Here is an 18,901-nt window from a genome sequence, read left to right as displayed (position 1 = left end):
TTTAAGATGTTAATTTCCTTTTTGCAAAGAAGCTGATAATGATAGTCCCATGAATCTGAAAATGTTAGCTTTATAATTAATGGCCTAATTGGCAGTACTCTTGTACTGGCATGGTAGCTGTTAGTGTAATGGTATTACCGTACCAGTAACCTGGGTTTGATTCTACTGCTGCCAGCAGAGAGTTTGTATATTCTCCCCATGAAGGCATGTGTTTCCTCCAGGTGCTTTGGTTTCCTCCCATATTCCGAGTACTAACAGTTAGGGTCAGTGTGTTCTGGGCATGCTATGTTAGGTGCCGAAAGCGTGGTGACACTTGCGAGCTGTCCAGCACAATCCTTGCTGATTTGATTAGATGCAAATGGCGCGTTTCACTGTATGTCTCGATGTCCATGTGACAAAGCTGTCCTTTCACCTTTACCCTCATTTCCAGAAATCTTAATTCTGCTGCTGGCAATGCCACCTGTTTTCTCGCTTAGGTTAATTTGGTACAGAAATCAACCCAGCAAATTGCCGGTTTTACGGATTGCCCCCTCAGTAGGAAGGCCAGGTAGTGTTATCTTGGATACGTTGGCCTCCGGGACAATGCCACACAGCAGCTGAAGAAATAATAATGAAGATTATTTCTTGGATAATTATCTATCATGACTGGCTTTACTAAGCTGTTTTCAGCATTCTAATATGTATAGCAAATTTTGAAATTGTGAACGTAGGGCATTGCAGTTAGAAGAGTGACAAGGAAGAAGGGTGAGGGTTTTCTTCAGGACAGCATTCTCTCCCAACAACAGTATTGCTAGACACTGCTGTATCTATTGCTTTGGTGATGATCAGTACAGAATTTTGGATAAGATCTCTTCATAGTAAGACTCAAGTTATGATTCATCCAGCCAAATTCATAGACTTCTTGGAAAGCATCACACTGTTATCTGTAGCTGGTTTACATATTGGTACAGAGAAGAACACAACCTTCACCTAAGACATTGACCAGTTTGGAGTTGGTTAAATTGGCGGAATCTGCTTGTCTTTTCGTTTCACCTTCCCAAAGCTTGCTACTTTCCAACAATTCACTAAGCACATTCAGAGCAAGAAACGAAAACTCCAAATCGGCACCTACACGATTTGCCATTGTACTGAATTCTGAACTGAATTTCAGCTTGCTTTTCATCCATGATTTTCTATATGGCGAGGCTGCAGAATGGAACCCTGTTCTACTCTATCTTGAGAGGCACTGAAAAACCTTCAAAAGGGAATTGAGTAAAACTGACTTGGTTTGCTTGGGAGCAAAAGAGTATAAAGGAAGAGGATTGATGGAAGCATTGAAATCAGGATAAGTTTGATACTTCATATTGACATGCTCTTCCAGTTATTTTATGAGTACTTAAAAGGTGACTTGTGTCTCAGCAACAAAAGAATATAGTTTTAGATAAAGAGAATGTTTTCATGTTGGGAGTTGTTGGAACAAAATAATTTTTATGCGGTACAGCGAGATGAGAATGAAACTAATTCCAAACAGTCTTTGGAGCTCAAAGACTGACTGGATGATCTCCACCTGCACTGGAAATTCTATTACTCTGATTTACTGGTTTGGAAATATCTCCATAACATTGGAGACATCTGATTTGCATATATTGGCTTTTATTTCTCTTATAGCTAGGAGGTCAGTGTTGCTTAAGTGGAAGGATGTTGCTCTGCCTACTCACGCTCAATGGTTATGTGATGTTATGTCATGCTTAAATTTAGAGAAGATCCGTTGTTCAATTTCTGATTCTAACCAAGACTTTCAAACATTGTGGTGACCATTCTTGAACTACTTTCAAAGCCTTTGATTTGGTGTTAAAGTACAGATGTTGACTCATAACATAAATCAGTATGTGATAAGGATTTGTTTCCATCTTTCTTTCTTTACCATACAGCTTTGACTTTGGGAGTGGGTTTAGATTCTTTGTTTATAATAAAATTATTACAATTCAAATTACAAATTAATTAATGTATGTATTATGAATATAGGGTACTGTGATTTAAATATAATGTATTCAGTGCTATTCTATCTTTTTTTGATTCATAATATATATCCTCATGTACTCTGTGTTCTTCTATGTGAAAAATAATAAAAATATTGAAAAAGAAAGAAGTTTCAAGATCATGTCTTTGATTGAATATGGTATTATAAAGCGAGAACATTACCTTCAATGTGTGAACAGAGATGTAAACAGTAAACTATCCTGTTCCAGATGCATTGATGTGTCACAGAGTATTAAACACAACTGTGGAAGTGAAAATTTGGAAAGTATCAGTGATTGAGAGAGCTTGTTCTAATTCCACCAAGCAGAGAGATCCAAATCCTTGCTCTCCCTTCTTGTTGAGGTGCCCTTAGGTGATTTCTGGCATTTTATTGTTTCCTAAACACAAGCGAGTCTGCAGCAAATCCAGAGTACATGTGCAAAATGCTGGAGGAACCCAGCAGGTCAGGCAGCATCTAAGGAGAGGAATAAAGACTTCATGCCAGCACCTGTTGACTGTTTATTCATTTCCATAGATGCTGCCCCACCTGAGTTCCTCCAGCATTTTGTGTTTGTTGCTCATTTTATTCTGCCTGCTACCTTTTGCTAATTTGTTGTGTACACTGATTCCTGTGCATGGAAACAAATTCTGTGGTATCATTCCTAAAATTAACTGTGCTCCATGCGGTTTAATTTACATCAATGTAGTTTGTAAACTCCACTAGATTCAATAATGTTCAAACAGCTAAAATGAATTAAATTAATTAGGATGATGAATTATTGGAAGGTCAGGAGCCATGATGATTATTGACAGATTAAATTGCTTTAGCTGCAGTTATAATTACCATACAGTTTATAACAGCATGAAAACAGGCCCTTCAGCCCATCTTGCTTGTGCTGACCCAGATGCCTATCTTTGCTAATTTCACCTTTCCTGTGTTTAGCCTGTATCCCTCAAGTTGTCCTTGTTATCCATGTATCTGTCCAAACATCTTTTAAATGTTGTCATCGTGCCTGTCCCTACCTTTCCACCCTCCCACCCCTGGCAGCTCATTCCTTAGCCTCACCGTTCTCGGTGGAGGAAGCTCTCATCTTAGACATATGCCGTCTAGCTTTAGACTCCCCTACCCTGTTTTAAAAGGATGTCATTATCTTCCCTGTCTATGTCTCTCATAGTGTAATAAATGTCTTTCACAATGTGGGGGCAAAACAGTCCCCACCACTCCAGTTTAATTATAACAGGAGTCCTCCAGTACAGGCATGATCTGTAGATTCTTTTGTCCACCATCTCTAGCTTAGTTACATTCTTCCCATAATGTAGTCTCCAGAATTTTGCACAGTACTCCCAAGTATGACCTAACCAACTCCTGTACTCTGTGCTTCAGCTGGTGAAAGCAAGCATAACATACACTTCTGTCAGCATTCTGTCTACCTGTGTCACCACTGTTGGATTAGAGTCTATTTTTCCTGTAGTTTAACTTCATATTTACTTATGTATGTATAATCACGTGGTTAAAGGAAGGAAAGTAGTTTTCAGAACCCCACTATTTTCTCTAAAGTTCAAAGTAAATTTATTATCAAGGAGAGGCGATCTTATTGAAATATGTAAAGTTATGAAAGAGATAGATCAGATAGAGGCAACAAAGTTGTTTCCATTGGTAGGTGAGACTAGAACTTGGGGACATCGCCTCAAGATTCAGGAGAGTAGATTTAGGATGGAAATGAGGAGGAACTGCTCTTTGCAGAGAGTGGTGAATCTGTGGAATTATCTGCCCAATGAAGCAGTGGTGGCTGTGTCAGTAAATATATTTAAGACAGTGTTGGATAGATTTTTGCATATTAGGGAAGTTAAAGGTTGTGGGGATAAAGTAGATAGGTGGAGAAGAGTCCATGGCTAGATCAGCCATGATCTTATTGAATGGTGGATCAGGCTCGATGGGCCAAATGGCCTACTCCTGCTCCTATTTCTTATATATAGGTCATCATATATAATCCTGAGATTTGTTTCCTTGTGGTATACTTAATGAACCCATAATAGAACAATAGCCATAATAGACTGTACCAACTTAGGTGTTCAACCAGTGCACTAAAACTTTGCAAATAAAAAAATAAATAATTAGAAGAAATAAACAATAAATATCAAGGACACAAGATGAAGAATCCTTGAAAGTGAGACTATAGGTTGTTGGGAGCATTTCAGCGATGGGACAAGTGAAGTTGAGTGAAGATCACAGATGGGAGGAAAGGAAATTGGCCTCGTCTACCTGCTCTGATTTGTATATGATTTGAAGTCTGGTGTGCCTAGTTAAAAACCGAGTGATCCGAGTGTTTGGAAGTGCTTGATCTTGAGATGAGTACATCAGTTTCTTCAAAGACACGCTGGTAGGTCAGTTGGCTGTGGTAAATTGCCCGAGTGCAGGTGGGAGGCTTATGAGAGAATAGATCATAAGAAGCAAGTGTGTGAATAGGACTGAAAGGATTCAGCTAAACTCAAGGGCCAAATGGCTTCCTTCGACATCGTGAGAAATATGAAATATTGAAAGGAAATGTGATGTGATATTCTCTTCTAGGGAGCATTTATTGGAGTCGATTACAAATCCACAGGTGTTTGAATTGGATTCTTCCGCTAATATAATGGGAGAGAAATTGAAACATGCAAAACTATTGCACGTTTAGTCAGTGGGCTTTGGTTAGTGAGATGCCAGCCACTGATGTGGTTCATTAGTTGCCAGATTGCCAGCGTCATGGATTGCCACATTGGACTTGGTTGGCAAGTCGCCTCTATGGCTTGGTTCATGAGTTCTGGTTTACTTGGCCATTGGGATCAACCATGAAGTTCTGGAAACCCCAAGTACTCCAGCAGATACTACTTCAGTGTGTTTTTCTATTTCACTCCATAAACCCTTGAAATTAATTAAACCTAATCCCGTTCTTTGATTGATGAAATGGGTGTGGAGAGACCCTTCACTCATTGAAACCTGCAATGTTTCACATTAAGGAAGCAACAAGAAGACCATGTGCAGAGAAATGGGATTACTATAGATAAGGATAATGGTTGTGAACATGGTGGGCCGATAGACCTGATTTTTTGATGTACTGCTGTAACCCTCTGATAACACACTCACCTGCTGTTTCCCTGCCACCTCAGTGTTTGATGAGATGGGATGCAGTTCTTGCTTTGTCTTGCTTGTGAAGCCATGTCATTTTCCCGTGAGCATTGCCAGATGTGCTGGAGATTCATTCTTCCCCATTGGCATTGCAATAGGAGATTTCTGACATTATCCAAAGGAAATATGTTAAATACGTGTGAATCTGTTCTGTAAACATCTCTAGCTTAGTCATATCCATCCTATTCTGTGGTCACCAGAACTGCACCCTATACTGCAAGTATGACCTAACCAGCTCCTAGATTCAATGCCTCAGCTGATGAAGGGAAGCATACTTTCTTCACCATTCTAACTGTGTCACCACTTTTGGATGAGGCTCTAAATTGTCAATTGTTTTGTACTTTACTTACTCAATGCTTGCTTATATATCTATATAATTATCTGTTTGTAAGTGTTCAGTGGGTTTTTGGTAATTTGCAGTACTGCTGGTTTGTAAATTCCTTGTCTGCTCTCTGTATCACAAATCTAACTGCCTTATAGGCTGTTCTTATCAAGAAATTTCCTTATCTGTCTAGTTTGTGATAGTATTCAGCATGTAACAACCATGAATTCTTTGTTCTTTGTCTTTCCTTTGACTTCTTAAGTTCCTCAGTGAATTGATTACTATTATTTCTTTGTTATGGGCTCATAATAAACTGGCTGTAATCACGAGATGTATGCCTCTTTCTTGAATTCTGAAAAACCTTCTGGACAAAATAATTTCAACATCCAACTCCACTTTCAGGGAACAATGTACTTGTATCTAATGTCTGGCTGTTCAGTACCATTCCCCAGGGCCCTGATCTGGTTTAACTTCCCAAATATGCCTCATATTTCATCTGTTTTTCCACCAGCCGTTCACTCATCCATATTCCCAGTACACTGTTGTGATCTTAAACAAATTTCACTGCTTCAATGTTCATTATACCACCAATTTTGATGTCATCTGTAATCCTAATAATCCTACACTCTACATTCTCTTCCAAATCACTTAAAAATATAATTTTAAAAAATCCCTGTGGCACACCACCAGTGTCCAATCTGAAAGGCAATGTTCCACAGCTATCCTGTAGCTCCTTCTACTAAGCTAACTTTGAATCCAATTTTCTCTCTCTCTCTGGATCCCATATGTTCTTACCTAGTCTAGCTTATCATGCAGGACCTTGTCAAACACCTTGCTAAATAAAGTATACAAGCTACAGAGAAAGTGCAGGGTGGGTAAACAATACAGTGAGAGATCAGAACAAGTTATATTGTGAAGTCAAGAGTCCATTTTATACCTGAGCAGATGCCTAACCCAGCAGTTCCGAAGAAGGGTCTCGGACAGAAAAGTCAACTGTTAACTCTTTTCCATAGATGCTGCCTGACCTGCTAAAGTCTTCCAGCACTTTGTGTGTGTTGTTAAGGGTTTTGACCGAAGAATTGAGGAGTGGTGCTGTAGTTATCAAATTAGGGCAATGTGACCTGGGGAACAACTTGAAGGCAATGATGTTCCTGCTTAACTGCTGCCTTGAAATTCTAGCTGCTGGAGGCTAGGGACACCCAGAACTAACCATATTTTGAACCAATTTGTTACAATGTCTATGCATAGAAACACAAGTATCTCTCCAGCTGCCCACTCTCAATCCTCAGTGAAGAGATGCATGTAAAGTGCCTCTCATTCACCAGCAACCTGCTCAACTGCAGTCCTACAACGACCACTTTGCTTCGGGCTGCAGTACAACCCAAGCCTAATTTCAGAGATGAGGTGAACGTAACTGCCCCGGATATGTATGGCAGGGGGTTGTCAGGAGTCACACTTAAATCAGTTGTGCTGAGCCTCTCTGGTATCTTTAGTTGCTGAGATCACAGAGGACCCATGGATTGAATATCTACTTGGCACTTGAAGTGTTGCAAGTGCTTCAGCCTGGTCTTTAGGCTGAGCCCAGTTTGTGAATGTGTTGTCATGGATAGACACTCTCTTCCCTTTAGGTGTTCACCCGCTTCTGTTGGTATGTACTGAACTCGGAGCTTTGGAGAAGTTTTTAAGAACACTGCTTCTATTTCTCATGCTTTTGTATTTCCCCCATCAGGACAGTAATATTAGGTCATTCTTGAAGTTTGTCATTCTATTTGCTCAAAAAAATCCTCTTTTTTTCCGTGTTTAAATCCTGACCCCCCCATCCCCTGATGATATATCCCCTGGGGAAGTGAAGGGAGAGTTTGTAAGATGGCTTCACCCTCATCATCGATAAGTCGGCACACTCAAAATGGGAGCTGGTCTCCTCCACTCACACCCTCTTCCCCGGAGTCCTCTGGCCCTCAGGACAGGGGAACGTTGAAATCATCAGAATTATGAGTTCTTGATTTCGTAATGAATCCTCTAGAGCTAGTGCCAATTACATTTGCATTCCTAATTCATTGAATTTATGATAAACGTTGCACCTTGTGCTTTTGTATCTTGTATAAAATGTCAACTGATTGAAGAGGACTGGAACCTGCAGGCAGTGAGCATAGCGAACTAGAGGTTTGCATCGGTCCATGTGGATCCACCTGGGCAAGAAGTGCATCCTGTAACACCTCACCTCCCGACAGTTTCCATTCCACTTTCTTTAATTTACAGGCATTGTGCTGCTCAAGTACCTTGCTTCATTATTCAGCTTGTGCGTATCATTAAACTTTAAAAACACCCAAAACAGTTGCTTTAGCATGAAACCATTGACCTTTCCAAGTAATTCGAGGTTGTCTTTGGAATGTTTATCTCGCACAGTGTGCAGCAAGTCATCAGCTATTGTTGGGTGCTCAAGCACAGTGATATAACTGTGTTTCTGCTCTATGGCAGACTCTCCAGATCCAAATGGATAGATTGTATATCAAAGGGTCTTTGTATAGAACACATGACGTGCATTGTGATCGTTCAGGGGAATCCCCAATTAGAATTGCTTTTATATTTGACTGTGTGGTCAACTGTGTTCTTCAGCAACACAAAAGATGCTGGAGGAACTCAGTGAGTCACACAGCATCCACAGAGGGAAGTGGACGGTCAGCTTTTCTCATTGAACCCCTTCATCTGATAAAGGTTAGTTTTATTGGTCACACATGTATCATGGTATCCCACCATACCATGAAATGTGGACTTGGGATGTTAAGGCCATCTTGCCCCGATGATACTAAGCTGGGTGGCAGTGTGACATGTGATGAGGGTGACTTGGATAGGCTGGGTGAGTGGGCAGATACTTGGCAGCTGACGTTTAATGTGAATAAGTGTGAGGTTATCCACTTTGGGAGTAAGAACAGGAAGGCAGATTATTATCTGAACAGTGTAGAGTTAGGTAAGGGAGAAATACAAAGAGATCTAAGAGTCCTTGATCATCAGTCACTGAAGGTGAATGAGCAAGTGCAGCAGGCAGTGAAGAAGGCTAATGGAATGTTTACCTTTATTACAAAGGGAATTGAATACAAGAGCAAGAAAATCCTTTTGCATTTTTTACAGGACCCTGGTGAGACCACACCTGTGTACAGTTTTGGTCTCCAGGGTTAATGAAGGACATCCTGGCTGTAGAGGAAGTGCAGCATAGATTTACAAGGTTAATTCCTGGGATGTCCGGACTGTCTTACACAGAGAGGTTAATGAGACTGGGCTTGTACATGCTAGAATTAAGGAGATTGAGAGGGGATCTGATTGCAACATATAAGATTATTAAGGGATTGGACAAGATAGAGGCAGGAAATATGTTCCAGATGCTGGGAGAGTCCTGTACCAGAGGGCATGGCTTGAGAATAAGGGGTAGGTCATTTAGGACAGAGTTAAGGAAAAACCTCTTCTCCCAGAGAGTTGTGGGTGTCTGGAATGCACTGCCTCGGAAGGTAGTGGAGGCCAATTCTCTGGATGCTTTCAAGAAGGAGCTGGATAGGTATCTTATGGATAGGGGAAATCAAGGGATATGGGGACAAGGCAGGAACCGGGTATTGATAGTAGATGATCAGCCATGATCTCAGAATGGCAGTGCAGGCTCAAAGGGCCAAATGGTCTACTTCTGCACCTATTGTCTATTGTCTATGAACCCTTGGTGAGTGTTGTCTCATTCAAACTATGATCAGATAAATTATCTTTCTCATAACCTGGAATGGATTGGGGAATTGGTTCAGCTTTAGTCAAATTGAAGCTGGTATCACCAGTTAATAATTTTACACTGAGAATTCAACTCTGTAGTACTGCTTTCTGGGAGTGGAATTGCACAGCCCTGTATTCATTCCAGATGGGTGGCATGGTGATGTAGTGCTGCTGCCTCACTACTCCAAGGATCTGGGTTTGACCCTGATCTTGGATGCTTCCTCTGGTCCCAATGTGACTGGGTGGTGTTTCCGGTCCAGGCTCCTGTCGCATCCCAGAGGTGGGTTAGTTCCCATGTGAACTTTATCCCTTGGTGTGGGCATGTGGCAAACAGGTCACAGGGAAACTGGTGACCATGAGAGAGAATAGGTTGCAGGCCTATAGACAAATAGGGAAGGGGATTTGCAGCTAATGGATTTCTGCAGGGGGCTGGCGTCAACCAGTGGGCTGAATGGCCTCATGTGCTAAAATATACAAGGAAACTCAGCATATGGCAGATCTATGAAAGAGAGCTGTCAATGTGTTTATCCCACTGAAGGCTTCTGCAGTATAGAGTCTCACTGTACAGGATCAGGCCCTTCAGCCCAACCAGTCCATGCTGACCAAAATGGCCATTTGCCCATCTTTGGCCCACAACCCTATAGGGTTCCCAACCTGGGGTCCATGGGTCCCTTGGTTAATGGTCACGGTCCATGGCACAAAAAAGGTTGGGAACCCCTGCTCTAAAACTTTCCTATCCATGTATCTGTCCAAGTGCCTTTTAAGAGTTTTTAATGTATCTGCCTCAGTAAGTTCCTCTGGGTGAAATAAGTTGCCATTTAGGTTCCTATCAAATCCTTCCCCTCTTGTGTTAAGCTTGTTTCCTCTATTTCTTGATTCTGAAACCCTGGGAGGTGGGGGGGGGGGGGGGGAACTGTGTGCATTCACCCTATTCTGCTCTCTGATAAATGAATTGGAACAAAATAGGAACATTTGCGTCATTATGTCTGTGACAACTTTTCAACTTAAGTAATATTGCAATATTCATTTTGAAAAATGATCAATCCTATTATTTTATCACTGGTTAGTGTGTATGTGTGTGTCTGTATATGTGTTTGTGGAGATTGTGCAGCAGTCACGTCTCCAGTTCCCTTGGACGACTTGTCACAGACTTCGACCTCACTGCATCTGTTCAGCGTAAGACATAGGATTAGAATTAGACCATTTGGCCCTTCAAGTCTGCCCTGCCAATCAGTCATGGCTGATTGTTTTCACCTCTTCTCAGCTCCACTGGCCTTCTCCCCTTAACCTTTGATGCCATGGCCAATCAATAACTTATCAGTCTCCAGCTTAAATACACTCAATAACCTGGCCTCCACAGCTGGTTGTTGTAACAAGTTCTACAAATTCATCACCCTTTGGCTAAAGAAATTTCTCTATATCTCTGTTTTAAACGAGTGCCCATTTATCCTGAAGTTCTGCCCTCTTGTCCTAGACTCCCCCACCATGGGAAACATCCATTCTTCATCTACTCTGTGTAGGCCTTTCAACATTGAAAAGGTTTCAATGAGATCATCCCCTCATCCTTTAAAATTCCTATGAGTACAGACCAAGAACCAACAAATGTTCCTCATATGATAACCCTTTAGTTCCTGGAATCATTCTTGTGAACCTCCTCAGAACCCTCTCCAATGCCAGCACATCTTTTCTTAAATAAGGAGCCCAAAATTGTTCACAATACTCAAGCTGAGGCTTTATAAGGCGCTGGTGCTCTTATATTCTAGACCTCTTGAAATGAATGTCAGCATGGCATTTGCCTTCCTTACCACTGACTCCACCTGCAAGTTAAACATTGGGGTATTCTGCACTAGGACTCCTAAGTCCCTTTGCATCTCAGAATTTTGGATTTTCTCTCCATTGAGAAAATAGTCTGCACATTTATTTTTTCTACCAAAGTTCATGAACATTCATTTTCCAACATTGTATATCATCTGCCACTTTCTTGCCCATTCTCCTAATCTGTCTATGTCCTTCCACAGCCTTCCTGTATCCTCAACACTACCTACCCTTGCATCAATCTTCATATCATCTGCAAACTTGACAACAAAGCATTGATATACAGCATAAGCACCCCTCAACGATACCAACACCGACCCTTGTGGAACACCATTAGTCATTGGCAGCCAACCAGAAAAGGATACTTTTATTCCCACTGTCTGCCTCTTACCTATCAGACAATGCCCTAACCATGCCAGTAACTTTCCTCTAATACCAAGGGCTCTTAATTTGGTAAGCAGCATCATGTGTTGAACCTTGTCAAAGGCTTCTGAAAGTCCAAATATACAACATCCACTGCATCCCCTTTATCTGTCCTACTTGTAATCTCCACAAAGAATTTCAACCCATTCATCAGGCAAGATTTTCCCTTAAGGAAACCATTCTGACTTTGTCCTGTTTTGTCTTGTGACACCAAGTACTCCATAATTTCATCCTAGACAGTTGACTCCAACATCTTCCCAACCACTGAGGGCAGGCTAACTGGTCTATAATTTCCTTTTTGAAGCCTCCCTCCGTTCCTAAACAGTGGAGTGACATTTCCAATTTTCCAGTCCTCTGGAATCATACCAGAGCCCAATCTTACTTGAAAGATCATTACTAATGCCTCCACAATCTCCAACGCTACCTCTTTCAGAAACCTAGGGTGCAGTTCAACTGATCTGGGTATCTGGGTGACTTCTGTTCCTTTGGGTCTGTTACGAACCCCGTAAATGGGTGTCTTACCAGCAAAGATAGGAGTGTCCGTTGGAGACTGGTGATACTATCTTCAACAGTATTTATTAGTAAAAATACACAAAAATAATATCAATGCAAGTATACAGATAATATACATCATCAATACTAAACCTAAAAGTGTGGGTATAATAATAATAATAAGAAGAAATAAGCTCTATCATTGTCTAGGGGATAATGAATTGTCAGATGAAAATATAAAGTTCAGTTCAATTCATACAGGCTGCAGTAGTTGTTGGTCGCGGTGTTTCAAAAAAGAGAGAGAGAGAGAGAGAGAGAGAGAGAGAGAACGAACAGCTATTGACTTACCAATTTTCCTTTACGATTTTTGATCCATCGATGCGTTGTTGCTGTGGCCATTCACGTATGACCCCTCCGTCCTTTAGCTGGACCGTTCTTCCGTGGTGGACTCATCACCCAGGCAAAGGTGGACACACACACAAGCCCCTACTGGTCTCGTAGCATCTCTCCTGGTGTGTCTGAGAGGTGTTCCCCAGACCTCACTTTTATCCCCACTCACGGGGTCTCAGGTGTCAATCAGTTTGAGATGATGAAACCCATCAAATCAGCCCACTCTGGTTGCCCCCCGAGGGGTTTCAATGAATAGACCGGTACCAAGTACACATACCTTCTCCAAAAGACAATAGCAGTAATCAATGGTTCCATTCTTTTTGTTAGCTGGAGACATTCCACCTTAGCTGTGCCTCTCTCTCATTAATTTGTTTGAACTGTTATCAATAACAACTGTCTTGGCAGCTTTCCTGTGTCTCTCTCATCTCCCTTGATAACAGCATCGGAATAGTAGCGATTTGTGATTCTCCAAAGGGGGGGGGGGCATTGACGATTCTGTACCCTTCTGCCCATCAGAGTTGTTCATCATTTGTAACAGGTCTTTCAGCTTTTTGAACACCTTCTCCCTTGTAGTGGACTGTACTCACCTCTTTCCCTCACACCCTTCAACACCTGGCACACTTCAAGTGTCCTCTACAGTAAAGACTGATGCAAAATACTCATTTAGTTCATCTGCCATCTCCTTGTCCCCCATTTTTATTTCTTTGGCTTCATTTTCTAGTGCACCTATATTCACTCTCATCTCTCTTTTATATTTTATATATATTGTATGAACAAGCTTTTTCTATCCACTTTGATATTGTTTACTAGCTTGCTTTCATATTTCATTTTTTCATTCCTAATGATCCTTTTAGTTGCTTTCATAGGTTTTAAAAGCTTCCTGGTCCCCTATTTTCCTGCTCATTTTTGCTTTGTTGTAAGTCCTCTCTTTTGTTTTTACATTAGCTTTGACTCCTGGTTATACTACTCTGCTTTTTGAGTATTTTAGTGGCATGGTGGCCAGCCCACATCTTCCACTCCACAACACGCTACAGATGGAGTAACTTACCTATAACTCTAAGGCTCTGTTTTCAAAGAAGGACATCCTACTGAGTGAGGCTCGCTGAGCTAAAGCTGGCAGAAAGTCACCTGAACACAAGGGATTCTGCAGATACAGCAAGACAGAAGCAGCATCAATGGAGAAGAATAAGCAGTCGACATTTCAAGCTGAGACTCTCCGTCAGTTCTGATGAGGGTTCTCAATCCAAAACTTTGACTGTTTATTCCCCTTCATAGAGAGTCATCGGAATTGAATCTGTCATCTGTGCTTGTTCCCAGCAAGGCAAACTTTGTTGGTGGTCGAACCTGGGCTGCTTTTATTTTAATGGGTATTGCTGGTTCGTAGGCAGGCAGACACTGGAAAATTGGTTCGGGCGCAGCAACCGCATCTTTCCTTTCAGCTCCCTCATCAGCTGTACTGATAAACAAAAGAACAATGAGCACTGTTTAAATCTCAGGGCAGTGGGTGGCACTTACCGCTTGAGCTGTGTAACTTCAGCCTAGGTTAAAAATATACTTGTGCGGAAGTTTATCCAAGCATGCTGCAATGCATCCAAAAACAAACTGAAACACGGATCGCTGCAGGCATGTTTTATTGGCACACGAAATATTCCAACGATGTGTGGACTGGTAGCCGTTGTGGAATGGCCCGCCCCACATCCTCCACTTGATGACATGCTACACATGGAGTTGAGCATCTGTGACCCTGAGGGACTACTTTCAAAGAAAGAGGAGACCCTTCTGAGGGAGGGGATTTTATCACTCACCTACACACTGGGGACGCTTGTCCACTAAATTGACCTCCATGTGCCGGTGAGTCATAGGATCTGGAAGGGTGTGCCCTAGTTTAGGGATGTGGGGAAGAACAAAAAAAGGATTAGCATTGGATTAGTGGAAATGGGTACAATGGTAAGCATGCACTTGGTGGACTGAAGGGCCTTGTTTCCATGCTGTATGGTTCTATCACCTTTCTGATGTTAAGTTGCAATCTAGAGGCCTAGTCCAGTGAGATTGAATCCATTACCCCTGCTCCTGGATCTAGATTCACTTTAGCTAATCAACATGTGGTGGCAAACCCCTTACTGCTTCACTGAAGATCTTGTTGTGTTGGTTAATGAGGGTGAGTGCAGAGAACACACCAGCATGGCTGCATACAGGATATTCAAAAGAACTTGATTGACAGCCTTGCTTGTGAAATATGTGAACTCCTGCCAAGTGGGAGCGGCTAACTGAATGGCCTAAGAATAACACTATTAGCTATCACAACAGGCCAAAATGGAACTGAATCTTCTGGTCTGACCCATACATGAAAATGATGAGTTTGGGATGGGTACATTGGTAGTGTAGTGCATATCACCGTTAAGAAGGTGGAAGTGTTAGGTATCTTGGCACACACGAATGGATAAATCCCTTGGGCTCGATAAGACTGCTCATGGACTATTTGTCCCACTCCCTTTAGGGACGAGACTAGCTCGCCAGGACCACCAGAATCAAAAACAGTTAAGTTCTCCAAGCAGTAAGGATGATCAACTCCTCCACCTACTAACCTATCCCACCGCATCCTTCACCACAACTACTTTATCATTTCCTGCTAGCGTCACCTTATGTATAGACACTACTGTGCCTAGCGTCACTTTACATACAGACAATCTATGCATATATGTAAATGGCATGAATATCGATTTCTCAAACTTCCAACAATGCCCTACTTCATCATTTCCCATCCCCCTTGTCCCTCCCACTTGTTATCTCCTTGCCTGCCCATCGCCTGCCCCTGGTTCTGCACCCGCTCCCCCCTTTCTTCTTTCTTCCATGGCCTTCTCTCTCTTTCACCAATCAACTTCCTAGCTCTTTGCTTCATCCCTCCCTCTCAAAGTTTCACCTACTGCCTGGTGTTTCTCTCTCCCCTCCCCCCAGCTTTTAAATCTATTCCTCAGCTTTCTTTCTCCAGTCCTGCTGAAGGGCTTTGGCCTGAAATGTTGACTGTACTTTTTTGCCCTAGATACTGCCTGGCCTGCTGAGCTCCTCCAGCATTTTGTGTGTATTGCTGGGATTTTCAGCATCTGCAGATTTTCTCTTGTTCATGTATATAGGCTATCTTTAGCATTTATATTTATTGTACTTTTTATTAATATTGAGTTCTTTATCTTACTGTGTTTTTTTTGTGATGCATCAGAAATGGAGTAACAATTATTTCATTCTCCTTTACGCCTATGTACTGGAAATAACATTAAACAATCTTGAGTCTTCAGTCTTGAGATGTATCCTGGGACATGATGGAAAGCAAAGGAGAGGATTGCTGGGGCCCTGATAGATCCTTGTGTATATTTGTTTGTCAGGGGAAGAACTAGAAAACTGAAGTATAGCTGGTGGTGTTCTTTTTATTAAAGATGGGCAGAATGAATAAACCAGGTAATGACAGTTTAACAATCCTTACATCAGATGTGAGGAAAATGGAGAAAATTCTAAAAAGGTAGGACTTACAATTCTTTTCAGAAGTCTAAAGGACATATAAATAGCCAGGGTGTCTAAGACTTTTGCACAGTACTGTAGTTGTCAACATGGAATGGAGAGTGAGTTCGTAAATCTGGCGGGAGCAAAGGATGCTGGGAATGGAAAGGATGGAGTGCCATGGGAGGGGTGTGGGACAGGTGGCTGTGAAGGAGTGCCAAGGGTGTGGGGGGAGGGTGGTGTTAGTCGCATGGATACAGACAACCCCAGCTCCAAGACACCATGCAAGGAAATTTGATTCCAAACAATTGGTTTATTGATCGTTACAGAATGCCTCTCTTGTACTTCCCATTCCTTCCCTTCTCCCTTCCCCTTTTCCCAATCATGATTCTCTTTTCCCTGTCCCTTTCCCACTCTCAGTCCACGATAGAGATCCATTTCAGAATCAGAATCACTCACTTATGTCGTGAACTTTGTTTTGGTTTTTTTTTTGCTGCAGCTGTACAGTGTAATACGTAAAATTAGCACAGTACTGTGCAAAGGTCTTTGGCACTCTAACCATATGCAGTATACGATATGTGCCTGGAACTTTTGCACAGTACTGTATGAACATTTGGAAAGATAGAGGTTGATTGGCTGTGGTGCCTATGGTTTTGTGCAAGACAAATCCTGTCTCTTTTTTAATTAAATTGTCCTGAGCCCTCCATTGTTTGGGGTCAACTATAGACATGGAGCCTTAGCTGTCTCCGTGATATGCACACCAGGGCAATACAATATTGACAGCAAGCTGTTGCCCATGCAGCTGATGAATCCAGAGGAACGGCAGAGACTGATACAGTCTCACAGCAGCAGCTTTGCAGGAATTGTCATTCAGTGTTGAACTCAACACCAGACTGGCTTTGGGACTCCAGCTCCAGAATTTTCTTGTCTTTACTCTGGAAGTCTTACATGTGAGTGGGTATAGCTGCAAGGCAGCAGAGGTTTGAGATCAGAGTTTTCCTTTTTCTAGATGATCCACGATCATGGCTGATGAGCCCCATCTGGTTTTAAGGCATCAGTAACCTGCTTTTGCCACTTCTTCTGTCAGTGGAAACTGTTCCACCAGGCTTAGTAGCTAAGCCACACACGAAGGCCAAGAGCTGGACTTGGTTGTCAGAGGCTATTGAGATGCATTCCATTGGCAGCATTTAGTAGGTAGTGGGAGCTTGCTCTCACTACCTCCCCTGGCTATGACAACCTTAAGGAACCTTGAGAAGGTAACTAAGAAAATAAGTAATGGCATGGTAGTGGACATTGTCAATAGGACTTTAGATTCAAGATTATTTAATGTCATTTCCAGCATACAGTGTAAAGGAGATTGAAATAATTGTTACTCGTGAGCTACATATCATAAATACAATAAGATAAAACAATAATGAAAAATCTCAATAAATATAAATACTTAAGATAGTTTATATACATAACGTGACATTAGGTATAAGAGTGTCTATAAATAAGGGGACTCTGACAAGAAATAATAAAGATGGGGTTGATTAGTAGGCGGAAGTGTTGATTAGCCTTACTGCTTGGAGAACGTAGCTGTTATTGGGTCTGGTGATCCTGGCATGGATGCTATGTAGCCTCCTCCTCCCTGACGGAATTGGGACAAGCAGTCCTTAACCAGGGTCGGTGGGATCCTTCATACAACTGCTGAACTTTTCTCATTAATTTGACATTTGACAAGATCCTGCATAGTTGACTGCTTCCGAGGGTTAAGACCAGAGGTGTACTACAAGAATAAGTGCTGGTGCCCTTTGTTGCTTGTGGTACTGTATATATACCACTTAGTTGTTAATGCACGAGATGAGATAATAATGAGATGTGGGTGATTTAAAAATTGGTGGTGTTGGGAAGAGTGGATAAGGTTGTTTTAAGACCACAGTGGGACATAGTTGAGCAGAGCATTGGCAGATGGAACTTAATCCTGATAAATGCAAGATGCTGCATTTTGAGGAGTTAAATAGGGATAGGACATCTGGTACATACAGTAAATGGTAAGATGCTAAGGTGTATTGAAATATAGAGGGAACTTAGAGATCACGTTCATAGTTCCCTGGAAGTAATAATACTGGTGGTGAAGAAAGTTTACCTTCATATGTCAGGGCACAGAATATGAAAAATATGGTGTTACAACATTACAAAAAACTGGTTAGGGTGCACTTGAGAATTGTATGCATTTCTGGCCACCACGTTGTAGGAAGGATGTGATTGCACTGGAGAGAATGGAGAAAGCATTTATCAGAATGCTGCCTGGATCGGAGGATATTAAATTAAGGGAAGAGATTGGATGAGCAAAGTAAATTTATTATCAAAGTACATATACAGTAGAACAAAGAAATACAATAGAATAACTACACACAAAGGCTGACAAAAACCTAATGTGCTTAAAAAAAACCCAACCTCTGTAAATACATTAAAAGCAAATAATAATAAATAACTAAGCCAATAAAAAACACTGAGAACATAAATTGTAGAGTCCTTGAAAGTGGATCAGTAGGTTGTTGAATCAATTCAGTGTTGAGGCAAGTGAAGTTATTCATGCTAGTTCAGGAGCCTGATGGTTAAAAGGTAGTAACTCTTCCTGAACCTGGTGGTGTGAGACCTAAGATTCCTGGTCCTCCTTCCCAATAGCAGGAGCAAGAGAGCTTGGCCTGGATGTCAGGGGTCCTTGATAATGGATACTGCTTTCAGAATAAAATTGCTCAATGCTGATGGAACTGGAGAGCTTAAGGAGAGACTGGATAGTCGAGGACTATCAAAGTGAAATAGAGATGATGAGCTTATAGCACCCTGTTTGTTCTAAGATGAGATTAAATAAGGTAATGTTGAAGCTCAATGAAACTATATAGATAGGTTAAGTGAGTGGGCAAGGGTCTGGCAGATGGAGTATAAAAGTAGTAAATGTGAGGAAGGAAACTTTGGAAGGAAAAATGAACAAGCAGATTATTATTTAATTGGTAAAAAAAACTGCAGAATGCTGCTGAGCAGAGGGACTTGGGAGTGCTTGGGCATGAATC

At 41.6% G+C, this 18,901-nt stretch overlaps 1 protein-coding gene and 1 long non-coding RNA gene across 4 annotated transcripts in view; one reads left to right on the top strand and one right to left on the bottom strand.

Moving 5' to 3' along the window:
* LOC132391763 (uncharacterized) overlaps window positions 1-13,764 on the bottom strand; it is a 30,510-nt gene extending 16,746 nt beyond the window's left edge. Inside the window, exons 1-2 of the long non-coding RNA XR_009511345.1 lie at window positions 12,315-13,764; window positions 5,123-5,269 (exon numbers count right to left, since the gene is read on the bottom strand). This is a non-coding gene — a long non-coding RNA (uncharacterized LOC132391763). The remainder of the gene's footprint in view (window positions 1-5,122; window positions 5,270-12,314) is intronic.
* The window catches only part of LOC132391741 (netrin receptor UNC5D-like), a 775,452-nt gene that overhangs the window by 62,436 nt on the left and 694,115 nt on the right, over window positions 1-18,901 (top strand). The window lies entirely within an intron of this gene.

Source organism: Hypanus sabinus, chromosome 1 (assembly GCF_030144855.1).
Source record: "Hypanus sabinus isolate sHypSab1 chromosome 1, sHypSab1.hap1, whole genome shotgun sequence".
In the NCBI taxonomy this organism is placed as follows: domain Eukaryota; kingdom Metazoa; phylum Chordata; class Chondrichthyes; order Myliobatiformes; family Dasyatidae; genus Hypanus; species Hypanus sabinus.
Note: the sequence above shows the minus strand (reverse complement) of the source record. Positions and strands in the feature narration are given on the sequence as shown.